Consider the following 16,421-nt stretch of genomic DNA (forward strand, 5'->3'; position numbering starts at 1 on the left):
AAGGGCAAGTGGTCTCCCAGGACAGGGTGGGGAGAGGCGGAGGTGAGGGAAGCAGGGGGGACCCGAGGGAAAAGCAACAGTGCCAAGGATGGCAAGGCACATGCAGAGACCAGGTCCTGCCGCGGTGGGAGCTGGCACTATCGACATAGCCAAGAGGCCAGCTCCATGCTCCCTCCACCGTCCCAGCCCCGTCAGGGCCCTGTCATAGCCAGAGGGGCACGAGCTGCGGTTCAGCAGAGGAGCGGGCACTTGCCAACCTGTGGAGATGAGGGCAGAGGAGGAGGAGGGCACAGGGGGAGCAGAGCAAGCGAGGAGGGCAGAGCCAGGGGTGTGCACCAGGGCTCAGGAGCGCTGTCCCTCCACAACAGGGCTACCGGCTCTCTCGGAGCAAATGCCTTAGATGGGGATGAAAAATGGAGCATTTATGAAAAGCCCCTGATTATGCGGATTTGGCTGGGGCCCTGGCTCAATCACCGTGGCTCCCGCTGGCTCCCCACGAGCTCCGGTGGCAGAGAACCCCGGCAGCTGTCAGCGCAGCCAGCACGCCCCCGCCGCCACCGCCCCCGCACCACCGTTTTGTTCCCTGGACCTGCACACACGCACGCTTCCCAACGCCCCTTTTGAAGAGCCTCAGGCCCACGTCGGGCTGGCGGATGGCGGAGAGGTGGGGGCAGTGCCATGGAAACGGGCCCTTTCCTGGGGAAACGCGCTGCCGGCCCCCCCTCCTCGTCCCGGGTGCCCCTTTTGAGGAGCTGTCAGGACCCTGAGTGAGTGTCACACGACCCAAGGACCAGGCGTGACCAAGCCTATTTTCTGCCTCAAATTTGATTGATTAAAAAACTTTTTAGGAAAACCATGTTAAAAGACAAAAAAAGAAAAAAGAGGAAAGAAAAAAATTAAACAGAAAGGGACAAGGGGGTGGGGGAAAAGGGAAAGGCCTCTGTGCTGGGTTTCCCTGGCAATAGCACCAGGGGACAAGTGTCAGAGGCAGATAAACAGCATAACCAGGCCGAAAATAAAGGTCAAAGGAAGCATGAAACTTAACACAACAGTGATTAAGATAATGATGAAGCAGGGGACCCCAGGAAAAAAAAAAAAAAGTGTGACACAGAAACACACATATACGCTCCAAGTGATGGCCCAAGAGACCTGGTACGTGGGAAGAGGTGATGGGGCTTGCTGGGCTCTGGGGGCACCTGGACAAGAGTGGAAACGGATTAAAAAACAGAGTGGAGGATTTGGGGAGAGGGGGTCTGTGATTTCCCCCTAGGCTGGTTGCTGTAGGTCGAGCCTGCCTAACACCAGCAAGCCCCCAGAGCCAAGGGGTCCCTCCCATAACACAGACGCGCTGTCCTAGCCAAGCAGTGCTTGAATTTGCAACCAAATTCCTCAAAAGAGTTTCCCTGACGCCGGGAGGAGAGCCCGAGTGGGTGTGAATCAGGGAGGCCCTGCTGACACTGACGGAGCTGTGCTGGTTTATGCTGGCTTGGGATCTGGCTCTTTGCCTTTAAGCAACTGGTATAAAAAGCCTCAGAGATGCCAAGAGGGAAGGACGCTGGTCAGACCTCCCTGCCCACCTCCTCTCCCTTGCCAAGGCTAATTCTGCAGAAAAAAGCCCAGAAAGGCTGAAGGAATCAGAAAGCAAGTCCAAGAATGTCATACCCTTCGGCATTTACCTACTCCATCTCAAAACCTCTAGGATGATCTCACATTTTTGGAGCCCAGCTTATGACTTTCAGTTGCCTGGGACTGGCTACGTTACTATCGCCAAGAGGCAGCAAAGAAATTGCAAATTGTTCACCAGCTTCTTCCTCTGTGAGTCTGGGACTTTAAAGCTTGTGCAATAGAAAGCACAGAAACACAAAAGGCTTTCTACCTTTTCTGCACCACCTTCTCTGATCCCCTGGGAAGTGTCCCTGCTCTGCCTTTTCTGGCACGCCAGAGTCCTGATGCAGAGTCATCTTCAGGGGTTCCGGTGGGACGGGGCCAGGGAAGATGCCTGCAGCCAGCACTGGACTTCATTGTCCCGTGCACTTTGCCCCCCGCGCAAGGGAGCACTGCCTCCCTTGTTTCCTTAAGTTTGCACAACTAGCTCAAATTCGGAGAGAACGCTGGTCAGAAAGGGATTGTTCTTCCTGCTAAGTATCTTGGGGAGAGTAGTTGAAAATGTTCTTCCATGTAGCGTTTATCATGAGAAAGAGCAAAGAGATGTTTTCACAAAAAGGGTTGAAAAAGTCATACATATATACGTTTACACACGCACACAGCTCACGCTCTAAATTTCACTTTGTCAGAAAGCTGTTTTCTGTCAAATATATTTCAATACCAAATTTCTAGCACCATATTCATGTGTCTCCCCCCTCCCCCATCATTTATATTCATGGTCTTTTGTAAAGAATGATTCAATTAAACCACCGATGTTCCTTGCTAGGAGAAGAGTCTGAACAGTGAGAGGAACTCCCCAAAAGTAGAGCCGGGCCAGGCAAGGCTTTGCTGGACTGGGAGAGGAGTCTGAACATCCACCAAAGATGTGGAGGTTAGAGGGGCTGGGCACCACTACCTCACACCTCCGTAAAAACAGCACATCTGAGAGTGTCAGCTCCAGCTATTTTTTTAAAAAAAAAAAAAAAAAAAAAATCACTGCTCCGATCCCCGACAGTATTGGCTGAAAAATGTGATTTGAAAAATAATAATAGAAAGCAAGGCCTTTTTTAATTTCATTTTTGAGCCATTACAGTTCATGTTTTCGTTCTTTTTTTTTAGCTCCTTGGTAATCAGAAGAGCAAGAAATGTGATTAAAAACTAAAAAAACCAAACACATAATGAAAGCTGAGATTCTCGTTCAGTCTCCTGTGTCCAGAAACATGGACTTTAAGGGAAAACACCAAATGTCCTTAGGCACAGGGTAAAACGAGGGGTTGGCAATGTTATGTTTTGGTTAACGCTGTTATGAAATGTACCGAAAGTCTAAGATACCAAAGATACTTGCAAACATTTTCTTAGGTTTTCCTCCCTGCACATCTGATAACAAAGATTTAACACACGCTCAGATGCCTGCACACAACCCTGAAATGGGATGAGCAAACTAGCGTTGGGGACGCCTGTGCGAAATTGTATTAAAGTTGAAATCCCCTCAATGACGGAGCTGGTTCCATTTTACTTTTTGCAAGGAAAAAACAGCCCATCTCTCAAAACAGACAGTGGAACCTTGAGATTTTATGCACAGATGTAAGATTACTACTCAGCAATAATAAGACCACTTTTATAAAAATCTTTTTTGTATTTTCCAATGAAAATAATACTCTTCATTTGAAAAAGCTTTGTGAGCAAAGATCAGTTTCACTTTCTAACATGCTTAAACTGATTTCTCTTGTTGAGAAAGAAAACCCAGCAACTTTGGCAACAAAACAAAATGAAAAAAGGAAGATGCCAGATACAAAGAAGACCTGGAATAAAAGCGCAGGTACTTTTCCAGCAGCACACCTTCCCTCACCTCTCCTGGCAGCCTCAGCCTAGCAAAGGTGCAACTTTCCCTGGCCGCCGCTCTCTGACGGCAGCACCGTTCAGTTCCCACTAGCAGGCAAAAAGCAGCAGCCACTGGCAAAGCGAAAAACACCAGTGCCTCGGCCGCCCAGCAGTGTGCCAGCAGGTTGGGACGGGCGCATGCCGTGGGCTTCCAGGCTACCAGGGCAATCGGCTTGTAGGGAACATACTCTGACACGTGTGTCCCTGTACATGCAGGACCAAATAATCACACACACCTCGCAAACGTGTGCGGAGACACAAAACTCCCTTGCCATGGCCGAGGAACTGTCAGGAGAACACAAGCAAAAGCTGCTTCTTGACAGCGAGTCATTTATATTTTAGCTTCGTTCCATTATCCTAACGAATCCTTCATCAGCAGATGCAATATTAACAGCAGAAAATCAGCTCATTACATCCGGGGGGATTTCATCAAGTTGACAATCATATATGCAGCTACCCGAGCCTGGAGAGGACAGTGCTCTTGTTATTTAGTTATCTTGGTTTCATCTTAGAGGCTTTTTCTTTCTTTCTTTTTGGGGGTGGGGGTTGATGGTTAGGGGGTCTTTCCCAAACAACTGCCAGACCCCAGAGTTTTTAGGTGCTGGTCCACAGACAGATGCACTCAGCTAGGAAATGTTCCAGCCCATCCACAGTAGCTGCAGCTGTTAAAGGGGAAAAACCCCCTCACACAATCTGCAACCTCTGGAGCTTTGAGGGCATTTCTCTGTGGAGTTCAGAGTCCAGGAGGGGGTTTGCATCCTATACAGCTCCTGCCTTGTGTCCAGGAACATCTGGAGTGGCTGTTCTGGTTCTTCTGCTCCAGGCAGGACTCCCCACTTCATGCTCTGAAGGGTCTCTCTCTGCAGGCGTCCTTATCCAACCGCGGTGTCCCCAGAGGGATAAGATACATTTAAAGAGTCTGGGATTTTGTGATGAACTTCCCAGGCGAGGAACAGAAGAGACAGTCCAGGTGAATTGAAGGGGAGAAGAAGGGAGTAACAGGGAGAGTTAAAGGATGAGTTCAGAAGAGTGTGGGGCTCTTTTCTCTCCTGCCTTGACTAGGAAGCATTAAACAACACAGCTGAGGAAGCCAGAGCAGACTGTCAGGACACCTTTAGATGATGCACTTGAACATGGCTGAAATAATCCACAGATCATCTTGTGCAACACCTAGGTGAAAACTTTGAGTCTTTATTCTTCTTCCCCTGCATATTCTTGCTTTAAAATTAGGGGAATGGACATGCACATTTCAGGATTACTTCTATTTTTCAGTCATTCCAGGGGCCACAGGCTGAGAAGCCCTGCAGCAGAAAGGCAGCTTGGGTTCCCTCCGCTAACCAGCGGAGCAGCCAGATGAGGGCTGACGGGAGCTCCCCACGCCTGTGCACTGCACCAGACACACCAGCAGCTCTCCAGGCAACTCAAGGTGGGGCACCGAGCGCTCTCAGGGCTGCCAAAAAACCAGCAACACTGCGAAGCATGTTCCTCAGTGCCTGCACAGCTGGGGTCTGGCTAATACTGCCTGCAAAAGACCTTCCTGCTCTGCCTCCCTTACTAAGGGTCTTCCTCAACAACAGCAGTCAAAGAAGTCCTGGGCACCTCCAGATTCCTGAGAGGAACAGGGATCTCCTGCCGAGTTCTCACTCACACATGGTGGGTGTCTTTGCCACCACGTCAAGCAAAGCCTGGTGATTTCAGCTAAAGAGCGACAATCTGGCTTCCAGGACTTTCTCTCCATCAGGGGATGAAGCTGGAGAGACCGGTCTGGAACTGGACATGGACCACTCATGGCAGATACCTGCTTCTGGACAAGCCTCTCTGCTGCTCAGCCTCCACCACCCAACATAGCTGAAGGAAGAAGTTGAGCTCACATCTCCTCCAGCTCAGAGGGGGCTGGGATGGGCATTTTACATTTTCCCAGCAGGGCTGGATTTCTGCACAGCAAGGAATATGTTCCCGGGACGTCAACTCCAATCTCTACTGCGCTCTGACAGATTTAAGCTCCAGTTTGTCCGACAACATCCCAAAGTGTAAGAAACTGGGGGCAGACTCTCTAATCAGGCTGTAGGACAAAGGCCCGGTCTGACCCTGTCACTTCCACTTACTCTTGCTGTCTGTCTTGCTCCCCCCACCCTCTCGGCAGCCTCCCTGCCCACCCTCGGCTGCCCTCCCTTCCCTAACACAGCTGGGCTAATCCTGCTCCTCCCGCGTCCAGCGCAAATCCTCCCCAGAGTAAACCAATCCTGGGAATTTTTATTAGATTATCAGCCTGCCAGCTCAGTGCTGGCTGGACTAATCCTAATCAGGACTGATTTCTATTAGCCAGCTTCAGGGAGGAGCTATGCTGTCCCAGCACCCCAGGCCCACACTGGGGGAGCCTGAGGCCTTTTAGCCCGTTCTGTTCACATCTTCCTTTTAGAAAGGAACAAATTTAGTCCAGGATCACCGGCTGCAGTGAATGCAAAGTTTGCGTGTGGGCTGCGTGCACAGAGCAGCATTGGGCAGCATTGGGGCAAACTGTCCCCACCTCGTCACTGAGCTCCAAGAGAAGCCAAAGGGGTCCAGGCTCCACAGCCCCTCCGGCCCTGGCTCCTGGCTGGTGCGGCCAGCAAGGGCTGGTTAGTGCCACACGGAAAGATGCTTTGTGGCAGGGGACACGAGCCTTCTGGGTAGCAGGCTGAGATGACGGGCTCATTTCGGACAAGAAGACAAGCGGCCACAGCTTGGGTGACCAGGACAGAGTTCACAGTGCTGGCTGAGTCAGCGAGGTCTCCGTGCCCCATTACCCATGCCCAAAGCAATCTACTCTCACTTCTCTCCCCATTTTATTAAAGCAAACTGTCTCTCAGGTATTTCTTTCCCAAACCCATCCCTGGCCCTAGAACTGACCTGACTGAAAATGTTTGCTCTTTACTGGCCCATGGACTGAGGCTGGTGAAAGTTTTGCCACCGACTTAAAAGGATTTGAGTCAAGCCACAACGGCAGCTTGAGCAGGCAGTTCACAAGAAGGGTGTTGAGAAGAGAGGGCTGTGTCCCCTGCCTCTGTCCTCTTGTCCAATCCACCAGCTCTGTGCTGAAAGCACAACTATTAACAGCAGCCCCCAGGGGACTCCAACGCACTTCTGAGCGCAGCCAGCTGCGATGCAGCCGCTCTGCTGCCGCAGAGAGAGAAATCAGACAAGGAGCACTCAGGAAAGCCTCTCTTCCCAAAAGTGACCTGGGATCTTTGAAACCTTCCAGAGAAGAGGGGTCATTTAAACCTAATTGCTGTTAAGCCTCTGTTAAACTTGTCTACTCACCCTCTCACATGCACAATTACACCACCTTTACGCTGCCTTCCAAAGGAGGATGAATCCCTGTAGGACTGAAAGCTGCATTTCCCAGGCACCATGGTTCTCTCTGACTCGGTGCTCAGGTGAACAGGTTGCCCTCCCATACAGTAGCTAGAGGGATAGCAATGCACTAGACAGGGCTTCCAGCAAGCCAAAAGATGCCCCAGGCTGAGACCAAGATCGAATGTGCTTCACATCCTTACGAGAAGCCCCAAAACGAGAGCTGAGAGTCACAGCCCTGCCTAGAGCTCAGGGCGCTGCCCCTCTGCTGCCAGCTTTGCGGAGGAGAAGCACTACACAAGGGAAACTGATCTTCTAAAGGAGCAGCTCCACAGCCAGCACCTCCAGACACGCCGTGCTGCATCAATTCAGGACCTTGTTCTGTGCTCAGGGACATAAGTGTAAATCATGAGTAACTGTCCAGAACATCGGACAGGCTGTAACTTAGAGCAGCTCAAGCCCTCTTTCTCCTTTCCTGCCAGGCTTACAGCACCAGTCTTACCCTGGTAGGTGGCAAGGTTTCCTAAGACAGAGTTAACCAGATCCGGCTGGAATCAGAGGCTGCAGCAGGCTTCCTGATGACAGAGAGAGAAATGGGGGACTTGGCCCAAACCCTCTAGAAACCACATCAAAAAGAGATGTGGGCGAGAGCCAAGAACAGATGATCCAACTGTGAAAGGGCTCTGTATGTGTATGTGTTTGTGTGTGTGCGTGCGTGCAAGCCGAGGAGAGAGGAAAAATCAAAAGAAAGAGAGAAAGGAAAGAGGAGGAGTAAGAATGAACAGAAGGATGGAAAGAAAAGGTGTGGAGGCACGAGATCAGGAAGGGACCAGAACTGTCACAATGTGTGTGGCCTGCTTGCAGGCACGCGATGAACAACAAAACATGGTAACAATATATAATAGATGTCATGTGTTAATGATAAACACAAATCAGGAGAAATACTGGGTCTGTCTCTAGCTCCTCCCAACTCGGATCTCAAAGTGCTACAGAAACATGGGGCCAGACTTGTTTCAGTAAGGCAGCGCAACTCCTTTGACCCTGAGGGAGCCATGGCAATGTGCATCCTTTGGAAAACCTTGCACGCTCCTTCTTGCTTTGCTGCAAACCCCGGTGCTGCTCTGCTCTTGTGCATGGAGTGCTTTCACAGAGGCAAGAAGGCGGCAGCAGATTTCCATGGGGGAGTTGGTGGCACAGCTGTGGCTGGAGACCCGGAGGCTGGACTCCCAATTCTGTGATTTAACCACCAAATCAAGGTTTAGCCCGCTTAGAAGCAAAGCAGCAGAAGCATTATACACGCTAGCAGGATGGGGACGTGCACCCCAGCCTCCTCACTCAGCACTGCCTTCCCTAAACCCATCAACGGCGGACGGAAGGGAAGATTTCTCTGACTCAGTTTTGCGCTCACTGCAGGGGGTCCCCACAGTATGGTGGTCTGCAATAGTCCAAATTGGATTACGTATCTCTGCTCTGGGAGAGCAGCAGCTCACCCAAACTAGCTCCTCAATCAATTCTACTCCCCCTGCGAGGTATGCCCACCACCAGTAGGAGCACCAGAGTTAGCACTGGAAAACATCTTCTCATAGCTCAGTGGGACCCTGGGAGGACAGCAAGATCCCAGGGTGCATATGCCCCTCAGATGCCAGCCTGTCCTCCTGCAGCTGGATTAGTAATCCAGGCTGGGACAGAGACCTGATCTGGGGGGCGTTTCCCATTCCAGCTGTGAGCTCCCTGCCAGTCCCGTGCTGGCTTCATCTCTCTGCAGAAGCGATGCTTTGCAAAAGTCCCCTCCACACCGTGCCTAATGACCCTGTGAGACACCCCTCCTTTCCCCCCTTGCTGCCTGTGCCTCCCACTTATATGATCTGGCAGGCAGACTCCAGGTCAAGGAGATGAGACCCAGGGACCAGCCAAATCCAAACCTCTTGTTGAGATCCATAGCCTGAGGGATGGAGAAATACTAAGGCCTTTACACCTGAAGGCATGTACCATATGCCAGATGTTGGCCAAAAATGCTTGAGTACCATGGGCAGAGGTGAAAGGGAAGATGAGACATGCAGCAAACTGGGGACAAGGTAAGAAAAGGGAGTATGTGAGAGAGATGACTAGGTGAACAGTGGAGACACCGAAAGATGAAATGGGGTAAAACCAAGTTGCTTCTGTCCTTTAAAAGAGCTCTGGTCTCGAGCAAGAACACTAATACACACCTGGTCTCACTATCCAGAGTGGCTGCGTTTGGGCAGGGAATGTGCCCAGCTCCACGTCCCCTGGAAGCTGGGCCATGCCCAAATGCAATCAGGGAAAGTTTAGACTTTCCTGCCCCCACTGCCTCTTTTTTTTCTTTCTTTTTTTTTTTTTTTTCAATTTATCAGCAGATTGTGGAGCCGAGTGGCGCTCGCCTCACCCTGCTAAATAAAGCTTTGGTATTTCTGATAAAGCCATCAAATTCCTTATCACGCTGACACAAAGAGCATTTAAAGAGACAGACACACTCTCCAGCACCCTCCACTTCCCAGTCCCAGGCGCCTCAGGGTAACCTTTCTGAGCTAAAATGAAAAGGGGGGGAGCGGGGGGAGGTAGCTGGTTAGAGCCCTGCATTTCCCAAGCACCGAGCCCACGTTGTGAGGGGACCCGGCCTGTTTAACCTTTAGAGAGGGAGGCTGGGTTCTGTCAGGCTGTCCTGAATACCGGGACAGATTCGATAGCTCTGTGTAAATAATGCAAGCTGAGATGTGGCATCAATAGAAATGCCCTGCAACAAGAAGAATATCGATAGCCGGAAAATCCTATGAGGAGGATGGCAAACCCAAGTGTCTGTAGGTGATTTTAAACTAGGAGAAGGGGAAGAGAACCAGAGATCTTGGGCTGTCGTGAAGACACAACTGGGGCTGCCATTGCCCCTTGGATGTGCTTTTCCTCATGATGGCCTTGACAGGGTGTGAAAAGATATGGCTGTGCCGCAGCCTGGACTTTGGCACTGCCATTCCCTTGCTACACCAGCCTGAAATCTGCCCCCGTCCCCCAAGCGATGTGACAGCAGCGCAGGCAGCCGTCAGGAACCCCTGCTTCCCTCCCCGCAAACACAGCCCGGAGACATTCTCTCTCCTCTTTGCCACAGCGCAGGCTGTTGTTTAACCTTCAAATTTATTATTTTTAATTATTTTGATTTATAAAAGCGTGCGGCAGTTAAAACCACATTAAATAAACTCAGCGTTACGGCGCTTAACAAACACACATAACTTTGGACTTCTGAGGACTCCATAAAATAATCATCCGCCTGGAAGTCGCTGCAGCCGCCCGCCCGCGCCTGCCCCGGCGCGCTCTCGCCTGGCCGGGCTCCCCCGCCGCCACACACCCACATCCACGCACGCTCCTCGCTGCTCCTGCCCAGCCAGCGCCGGCTGCACAGGCCAAACGGGATCCGCGCTGGCACGGCTCCACCGCCGCACGCAATCCCACTCCGTGCCCAGCCTCGGCCTCCTGGCAGTCCCACTCGCACCCAGACTCCTCACCCTCCTCTCCCCACTCCTCTTCCCCCTCCACAGTCTCCCAGCAGCTCTCCTTTCTAGCTCGGCTTTCTGCCCTTCTCCAAAAGGATATTTCAGTCTCTGACCTCTCCTTCCAAAAAGGTGTTTCATCCCATCTTACACGCTGCTGAGATTTCAACAGAAGAGCTCATAATGTTTTGATACCATAAAAATCAAACAGCATTAGGTCTCTACTGCCTTAGCTAGGTCTCATGCTCTGCTTCAAATCCAGCTCTGAACACCTCTTCTTGCTAAGCAAACAATCAAGCCTGGAGGAGATGAAGAAGAAGAAACAAGGAAAGAGAGGAAGGAGCAGAAGAATGAATAAAAAAGTGAGAACACCTGTCTGGTAAACTCCACCCAGGGATTCCAGTGGGAAAGGGTGTTTTAGGACCTAATCCTGTGTTAATGAGACCTCCGCTTCCATTGCCTGCACACAAAACCTCTGCAACCAGCTGAATGCTGAAGGCGTGGGCTCTGCCTCGCAGCCCCTCTTCTCACCTGCAGACGGATCCCAGAGATGTGGAGAGCACAGAGCACCCTCCTCCTCCTATCCTTCCCTTGCTTCCAGGAGCAATAAAACATGCCGATGCTTTTAAATCTCAATCACCTGCTGTTTCTCAGCCTGGCAGGGCCATCCCAAGGAACTCTGTGGGTGGGCCTGAGACACACACTGAAAGTTGAGGGAATAGAGTCTCGCTCCCCTGTTTCATTGGCATCTGCAGTAAAACATCAGTGATTTATACAGGAAGTAGGTGAAGAGCAATTATAATTGATTGGGAATCGTTTCCTGATGGTGTCTGGGTGTGATTGATGGTGCCGGCCGACTGCTAAAGGACAGCAGGCGCTGAAAAGAGACTATTTGTAGTTCCCGTCCGCTGAGCTGAATGCACCACAAACCACGAAAGCCTTTTCTGCTAGAAACTCCTGCTCAGAGAGATGTGGCTCTCCCCAAACCAACCTGGCCCTTAGACCTGAGCTCTCCCCTTCTCCCACATAACCCCAGCTGTCCCCTCACTTGCTGAGGGTGGCCATGCCTTCCTCTGAGCCGGCTGACCCCACCCTCTGCACCTCTCTGCCCCTTCTAGTTTTAGTGTTTTTTAAGAAATAAAGTATTTGTCACAGTGCTGACATGTCCTGGTGATATGGATGGCTAAATCAGCAGAAAGACGCTGAAGTCGCTCATCTCAAGTGTCAGGTAGGGTGTTAGGGACCTCCTCCTCCTCCTCCTCCTCGCAGGCAGCGAGGGGAAGCAGGGGCAGGTACGCAGCACAGAGCCCCAGCACGTGGCTGTGCCAGCAGCATCTGCCAGGCCACGGAGGTCACCTGTCTGAATGCTGGCCAAGGGCTGATCCTCCTCTCCATCCATAACAGGGTAAATCAGGAGTGAACTTAAAAGCCCTTTGCAGTTTCCCGGTGTAAAGCAAGAGCGAGGACAGAGTCAGCCCATGTTTCGGAACCGAGCAGAGGCCAGCTCCAGCTGATGGCTGTCCTCTACTGGAGCAAAGTGAATCAAAGAGGTGGGACTGGGCTCGGTCCAGCTCCTGGGAGGCAGACAGCCTCACGAGAGAAACCGGCACCTTCACTAGCACAGGCTGTCCCCTCTGGCTCTCTTAGCAGGGAGATGAAAGGGCTGCAGACCAAGTGCATCTTCTGTTGCCTATCTACCAGGCTACAATTTTCTACTGAGTCTTCTTGGGGTCTCTGCCTTTTGGTCAAAATTTGGTGAAAATAATTACTTGCAAGATGCTTCCTCTCTCCTTGCTTGCCCATGTTGTTTTCCCTGTGGCCACGGCTTCAGTCGCAGTAGGGGCCTCTAGCAGAGGGATCCCCAGGCCAAGGAGCCCAAAAGCAGCACACACAGACTGGCTAGCAGGAAAGGAGGAATGCAGATCGCAGCTCTAGTCCTCGCTAGATGCAGAGTCCCTTGGTGGCCATGGTCTGACACTGAACCTTTCTGTGCGTTGGTACAGCACAATCCTGAGTTACCTGCCTCATGAGAATTGCAAGGGAAAAATTACCATGTGCAATGCAAGTGCTAACGCACATCCTACACTTTGCTTCTTTTCTTTAGAACCTAATACATATATAGTACAGCGACATTTCACATCTCTACAGCAACTCACGCCTAAGCCCATGCTATCTCACAGAAGATATTCCTGAATGCCTATCCCTCCTCATAAGGAAGAGCAGAACAAAATTCATAAACAAAACCTTTTGTTAAAAGTCACAACCAAGTATCCCAAACGCCCGCTTCAAGCAGAATTTTACACTCAAACAGAAGCTCCAGAAGCTCCGTGAACCTCTCCAGGAAACTCACCAGCAGACATGAAAGGCGTTTGGAGGCTGCCGTGATGGTAGAGATTTACAAATGGGGAAACTTAGTCACTGAAGATTAACATGATTGACTGAGATAGCACCGTCCTTGGCAGAGCTGAGGAGGAGCTCATTCCTGTACACCTCCTGCTCTAACCACCACATCGTCCTGCCTTGCGCTGGAGTAATAAGGACAGCAAAACTCCGCCACAGTTTGAGCTCAGGAAAAGAATTTTTAGGTTAACAGGTGTTGGGGTTTTGTTGTTGTTGTTGTTGGTTTTTTTCCATTAAGCATTTGCATTTGTACTGAGCTACTGGAGAGGATGGAGAGGACTGGTCGTGGGGCAGATGGGGAGGACGCTGTGCAGACCTCCTTGCCCGCAGTTTGTATTTCATTCCCCTGGGAAGGCTCCTGCGTGCACTGCAAATGCTGGGAGCTGAGACAAGGGACCCAGACATGCTAAATATAAAGGCTGCAGGACTGAAGAGGGTTTGTGGGTTGTTGTTCATGGGGAGGGGTGGAGGTAAAGGAGGGGGCTGGGTCACAAACTGCCTGCAGTCACAGTAGCCTGTCAATAAATTTTGCATTCACTTTACTTTCCGACAGGGATTCATTCCCTAATATGGGGCTGGCAGCTTTCTGGGTTATTTCGAGTGTGTGTGATAAAGTTCCCTGGATACTGATGGCTTCCTAGGATCAGGATTCTGAAAAAAAACCCAGCAACATGCCTTGATGTGTGGGGTGAAGAGAGGAACCATGGCTAATTGCAGCCTTTTCTGCGAAACGAGGCAGTAGAGGGGCGTGAAACACAGTCCCTTCGTCTAGGACAGAGCTCTCTGGAGCTGAGAGACAAACCTTTCTGCTGAAGAGAGTGCCTCGAAGATTTTATCATGTGCCAAAGCCTTTCCTGACGACATTCCAGGCACGGAGGGAAGGCAACCTTATACCCTCCATTACGGCCACTCCAAGAGGTCTGACCCCTTGAGCATCAGGTGAATACTGAGGATGAGACAGCCCCTGACCCAAGGCAGTTGGGCTAAAATATAAGAGGCAGGCAAAGGGAAATCAAGGCTGAGAAAGATGATTTCATCTCTCAATCTTTAAGGTTAGATGGGTCGTGGCAGAGCCAAGAAACGAAGCCGGGTCCCCAACCAGCACACACATGCTCTGGGTTGTACCGCCTTCCCCACCTTCTGGCAGTCATTTCAGACGCCCAGAGAGACCTGCTCCCTTGCACTCTGATAAGGCAAATTATCTCTCATCTATTCCCAGCTGACTTCCTTAAACCTACCCCAGCAGCCCCCACGCTGCATACTCCATTACTGACAACTCTGGAGTACTTGTCTAACCAGAGCCTCTGCTTTGCCCTTACTCTCTCAGCTTCAAGACTGAGTCGTGTCTGCCATGTGGGGAAACTCCCCCCAGCCAACGAGGCCTCAGAGAGGTTTGCTCATGCCAGGCTGCCCCATGGTGAGCCCAGCGCTCTGCCTGAAAGGCAGGTGGGCTTTCTGAACCAAATCTGTTTTCTAAAGTACAGGAATGGGAAATCCTCAAAACTGACCCCAGCAGATGTCCTCAGGGGTCCTTCTGGCTTGGATTAGCTTTTAAAAGAAGAATCAAGCAAAGCACGCCACAGATGATGTGCCATGATTGCAAACGTGTCTGGCTGTCGCCACCTTCTCCTTGACTCAGCCCCAGGCAGCATTCCTGTGGAGAGTGGAAAATCCGTGAAGAGTTAAAGCTGTGCCACCCAAGCCACTGCTCACAAGCAGCAGGGAGCCCTCCACGGGCTCCTCTCCAAGCATCCCTGGGGCCAGAGGCCACTTTCTGCTGTGCCTGGCGAGGCTGCCAGCCCCTGTCACCCGCAACACTGGGCAGGGAATCCCAAGCTTGCGTTCCTCTGCAACGCTCAGCTGAGACTGCCGAGGGCAGCTCTGAAGGGAGAGGGACTGGGAACCTGCAAAACCAAAGCTGTTGCCACACCTGCTGGCTTAGAGCAGCTAGTCTTTGGGGACACCTCCGTGAAATGAGCTTGGAGAGGGTCTTGGTCCACATCACCAGAGCGGCAGGAGAGGCCAGGACTAGGCTCAGGGGAAGGAGGCCTCCATGTGAGCAGGTGCTGCTCAAGCCACTCGTGGGGCAAGGGCACTCACCGATGCTGTGGTAACTTGCAAAGGAAAACCCAGTCACTCAGACCATGTTTGCAGCGGTTTCAAGTTAATACATTTTACCTGGAATTTGCAACAGGCAAGGAGCGTGCTCGCGGTCCCATACCGCAGCACAGCTAACAAGCGGTAACTTGCTAATCTGCCATAACATGATCATTTACATTCATGCGAATGTACCCTTGGATCCCATTGCAGTGTTAACCTCAGTGTCCTGGCCAAAATCCATCTCAAGCCACTGCATGCTGCCTACAGAAATTCCCCAGACAGTTTCAAAAGTAGAGGGTCAGGTTCCTTACATCCTGCCCTGGGCTGTTGGGCAGTCTGCTGCCAACATGAAGGAAAAAATTACTCAAAGTCTGGGGTAGGGGTAGAAATCCAGGAGTTAAGGAGTGAACCCTCCTATCTGCCACGTACACCACCACTGATTTGGACTGGGGACACTGGGAAAGTTTTTTCCCTGCCTCAAATCAAGCCTTCGGTTCCCTAAGCCAGTCGCAGACCAGACAAACAGAGAACAAACTGTCCCATGGTTTTAAACAGATGCGTTACTCCTGGACAGCTAGATAAAAAGCAGCGTTGTCTGGAAACGCTACAGAGGCAAAGGGCGACCGAGACCCCTGCACAGACCTGGGCAGCAGGATGGCAGCAGCTTTGTGCACAGCTCCCATTGACTCCCAGTCCAGCATGCACATACAGGCATGAAGAGAAACCCCCACGGCCACAACTCACACCTTCATCCCCATGTCTCCCACAGACACTGCCATGAGCTGTCTGGGGAAAGAAGGAGCAGAACTGCCTCTGGAAGAACAGGGAGAGCTGATGGAGACCCAGGGCACAGCTGTGCCAGCCGACAGGGAGCTAACATCCATGCCCAGCCCTCTGGCACCTCACTCACCGGAGCTTGGAGGCAAGGGGAGCAGGACCTGAACGCGAGGCTCTCCGCTGGCCGAACTGCCCGACCAGCCCGGCTGCCTGAGCGGCCAGGGTGTTCCCCCAAGGCACACAATGGTTCTCCGGTACCTACCGCTTGCTTCAGGCACTGAGGGCACCCACGGCACATGGATTTTGCAGCCCTGCCATCCGAAAGGCCTGATGCTGGCACGGCCAGAAATGGAACAGCCAACAGGATGGCCAAGGTGCTCCCATGAAAGAGAGATGACAAGAAGGGCCCTGTGGCTGGACAGAGTTGGCAGGGGAAGACATTTTGGAAGTGCATTTGTGGCTACCCACCATCACCATGGCCCCAAGAACAAAGCTATGGACAGGATGATGCAGTGCTCTACAAGCTGCTCTGAGCCCTGTCATTTATTTATTTATATTATTATTTTTGCTTTGGGCACCAGCTAGTTCTGGGCCACAAGGGGTTAACCACAAAAGCTGCTTTCTCTGCCTTCGCTCTACCTCAATTTCCACTGCTCCCATCACCTTCCTCCCCCACCCCCTGATCTTATGAAAAAAACCCATCAAAATAACTATTTTATGTCTCCAAATATGCAGATCATTTTCTTTAATGAAAGATGCTTGACGTCTCCGATCCAATTAATATGCAAA

Source organism: Calonectris borealis, chromosome 23 (genome assembly GCF_964195595.1).
Source record: "Calonectris borealis chromosome 23, bCalBor7.hap1.2, whole genome shotgun sequence".
Lineage (NCBI taxonomy): Eukaryota > Metazoa > Chordata > Aves > Procellariiformes > Procellariidae > Calonectris > Calonectris borealis.